The sequence below is a fragment of the Hoplias malabaricus genome, chromosome 11 (assembly GCF_029633855.1).
Source record: "Hoplias malabaricus isolate fHopMal1 chromosome 11, fHopMal1.hap1, whole genome shotgun sequence".
In the NCBI taxonomy this organism is placed as follows: Eukaryota; Metazoa; Chordata; class Actinopteri; order Characiformes; family Erythrinidae; genus Hoplias; species Hoplias malabaricus.
Window position 1 is genome coordinate 8544519 of NC_089810.1, and position 3810 is coordinate 8548328.

General features: G+C 42.0%; 1 pseudogene; it reads left to right on the forward strand.

The window, feature by feature from the left end:
- Positions 1–1422: 1422 nt before the first annotated feature.
- On the forward strand, positions 1423–3212 carry LOC136709416 (E3 ubiquitin-protein ligase TRIM39-like; annotated as a pseudogene).
- The last annotated feature ends 598 nt before the right edge of the window (positions 3213–3810 follow it).

Consider the following 3810-nt stretch of genomic DNA (forward strand, 5'->3'; position numbering starts at 1 on the left):
AGGCTGTATCTGAACAGCTCTGCTGTCAGGAGACGTATTGAGGATCACTTGTCAGATGTTTAGAATTTTATTGCTAAAGAAAGCTGCAAATTCATTACATTTTTCCACAGAGAGTAGTTCTGGGTTAAACCTGTGGTGGTGGGTTTCTCAGCTGATCAAATATTGTGAATAATGAGCGAGCGTTAGAGCTTTTACTAACGATCTCAGAGAAGTAGGTTTGTTTGGCCTTTCTAACTTACAAATTGTATGTTTGGAGTTTCTCTTTATAAATTTCCAAGTGAATGTGAAGTTTAGTGTGCCTCCATTTACGCTCAGCCTTTTTGCACTCGTTTTTCTTGGATTTTACCCTCATGCTGCATCGCAATGGTGCTTTCTTCTTACCAGATACAGTTTTAGTTTTCAGAGGGGCCAAATAGTCAATAAGATTCAAAGCTTTAGAGTCAAGATTCGCAAGAGCACTTTCAGGAGAGTGAGATATTATGCACTGTGATTGTTCCGAAGACATCAAGTAAAGAATAAAGTTCCTTAGTGGTTTTGTCCAAGGCACACAGTAAATTCACCAGTGTTAAATCAACACTTTTAGTGTTAACGTAACACTGAGAGTGTTAAATTATTACACTAACAGTGTTGATTTAACACTAGTGATTTTGCTGTGCATTATCTATGTGCACATTAAAGTCTCCTGAGGTGACAAAATGATCAAAGTCAGTTGAAATGACTGCTAGCAGCTCAGTAAATTCATCAATAAAATCTGCATTTTATGAGTATTTAGGGGGTCTATAAATAGTAAGTATTAAAATATGCATTGAAATATATTTTTAAACAGGGCGGCTATTCCACCACCTTTTCTGTTTTCTCTACACACACTATTAAAACTATAGTCTGGGGGAGCAGATTCTAAAAGGACAGCAGCATCGGTGCTGTTTTCTAGCCAGGTTTCTGTTAAAAGCAAAAAGTCTAAATTGTGCGAGGTTTATAATTTCACTGACTATAAATTATTTATTTGTTTTCTGAAGATGTCACATTCTCATCACTACTCACATTCTCTCACTATTCACTTCTTATAGGTGTAGCTTAAACCAGAAATGTATCATTTGCATCATTTAACTCTGCAGTGAGGAGATCTCAATACAGAAATAAACACTTCCTTGTGCAAAGCTCCTCCTACTGAGGCAGTGCTGAGTGTGAAGCGTCTCCCGTCCTGTACAGAAAGATTGGAATGTGCTGGGGTGTGTCTAGTTTTATAAAGAGCTTTATGGAGAATTCTGAGGCACATTTTCAGTTCTGAAACAAACTGGTGACTAACTGCAGCTGGAAAGACTCCTGTTTAACCTCAAACTCATTTGAACTCAGAGTGGGTTATTTCCACAGAACTGAAGGATATAGAGTGAGAGCTCTGACTGGAAGGAACCACAGCTGAAGAAAATGGCTTCCAAACATTTCTCAGAGGAGGATCTCTCGTGTCCTGTGTGCTGTGATGTCTTCAAGGATCCTGTTCTTCTGAGCTGTAGTCACAGTGTGTGTAAAGCCTGTCTGCAGAGGTTCTGGGAAACCAAAGAACCAAAGAAACCAGTGAGAAACTCAAACCCTTCTGTCTGGACGATCAGCAGCCGGTCAGTCAGACTTCCAGAAAACACACCAAAGACAAGCTCTGCCCCGTGGATGAAGCTATTATAAGCTGCAAGGTAAACACACTGTGTAGATGAATGGATTTGAGCATGAAAATGAGCATTAAATTATCTGGTTAAGGTGTCCCAGTGGTCAATGACAGATGGAGGACAGATCCTGATCTTAACTTTTATTTTAGGAGGAACTCAAGTCTGCTCTGAAGCCCCTGCAGGAGAAACTGGATCTGTTTAAAGAGTGTAAACTGAACTGGGATCAGACTGCAGAACATATAAAGGTGAGAATCAAACACTACAGAGATTACAATGGTCAACATCATCACATCATCAATCCTCTCTCACTCCATCTCCTCCTTGACTCCAGACTCAGGCTCGGCTCACAGAGAGGCAGATTAAGGAGGAGTTTGAGGAGCTCCACCAGTTTCTCAGAGATGAAGAGGCAGCCAGGATCGCTGCACTGAGGGAGGAAGAGGAGCAGAAGAGTCAGAGGATGAAGGAGAAGATCGAGAAGATCAGCAGAGAGATCTCGTCCCTTTCAGACACAGTCAGAGCCGTAGAAGAGCAGATGAGCGCTGAGGACATCACCTTCGTACAGGTGAGGACACTTTAGTCAGGGTTTGTCCACAGACGTTATTCTCTATTTCTTTCTGATTAAAATGACCACAGTGACCCACACTGGCCTCATTGTTTTACAGACGCACAAGTCCACTCTGGAGAGGTGAGTGCCGTGTCTCCTGTCTCTCTCTTTTCTGTGGTTCTGAACTCAAAGCCACAGCAGCACTGACTCCTGAATGTTCTTCCAGAGCTCAGTGCACACTGCAGGATCCAGAGAGGCTTTCAGGAGCACTGCTCCATGTGAGCAACCACCTGAGCAACCTGAAGTTTACCGTCTGGGAGAAGATGCAGGAGATGATCAGCTTTAGTGAGTCTCACTGTGTGTGTGTGTGTTAGTTTAATTATATGTAAATACTGTGTGTGTGTGTGTGTGTGTGTGTGTGTGTGTTTGTAAATATTGTGTGTGTGTGTATGTGTGTTTTATCTCCAGCTCCTGTGACTCTGGACCCCAACACTGCTCATCCTGTTCTCACTGTGTCTGATGATCTGACCAGTGTCAGTTTCAGTGAGAAACAGCATCTCCCTGATGTTCCAGAGAGATTTGATTATCAGTGGTGTGTCCTGGGCTCTGAGGGGTTAAACTCAGGAACACACTGCTGGGAGGTTGATGTTGGAGACAATGCATACTGGATTGTGGGAGTGATGACAGAGTCGGCTCAGAGGAAGGGAGAAATATTCGACAGGAGTGGAGTGTGGTGTGTGTGGTATAAAAGTGGTAAATACCGGGCCATGTCAACACCACCGTCATCTACTGCCCTCTCAGTGTCACAGAAGGTGCAGAGGGTCAGAGTGGAGCTGGACTGGGACGGAGGAAAACTCTCATTCTCTGATCCTCTCACTAACACACACTTACACACTTTCACACACACATTCACTGAGACTCTTCTGCCATTCTTTGGTGTTTACAATAAAAAGTCTCCTCTGAAGGTGCTCCCAAGGCAGAGCTCTGTCACACTGAATCAGTTCAGTTAGAGTCACTTCATTAAAGAAACACAGCAACATTGTATATATTTGTAAATTGTTGAATCGTTTGTGGATCTAGTCACTCGCGTGTTTTCCATGACGTGCATCTGTTCATTTCTGAATGTCTTTGGATTTTGAGATTTTCCTTTCACATTTCACCCGCTCCACACACAGCAGCCTGATCCACAAATGTAGCCAGCAGGAGAACAACCTACCGCTAGGTGGCACTGTGGTTTTAGGACGTGTGAGGCCAACATAAATGGAGACTTACGTTTATGTTTTCAACTAACAGACATCCCAGAATGGGATTCTCACAGACATGTGAGAATAAGTTTTGAAGGCTGAACATTAAAAAAAAAGAAAAAAAAAAAAGAAAAAAGAGGCGCTTGGTAAACTTTTGGTTTGGATATCAGTCACCATTTAAACCTCAAGTGATTACATATTTGAGTAGCCAAGGGTCTTTAGAAAAGAAAACAACACATGGAATATGGATATAACTCATAATTACTGTTTAAATGCAACTGAGACAACAACTTAAAGGCACTGACAAAAATGGAAAAACTAAATCTAAAATAATTAGGGTGCATAGAGTTGAGTGTCTCAGTTT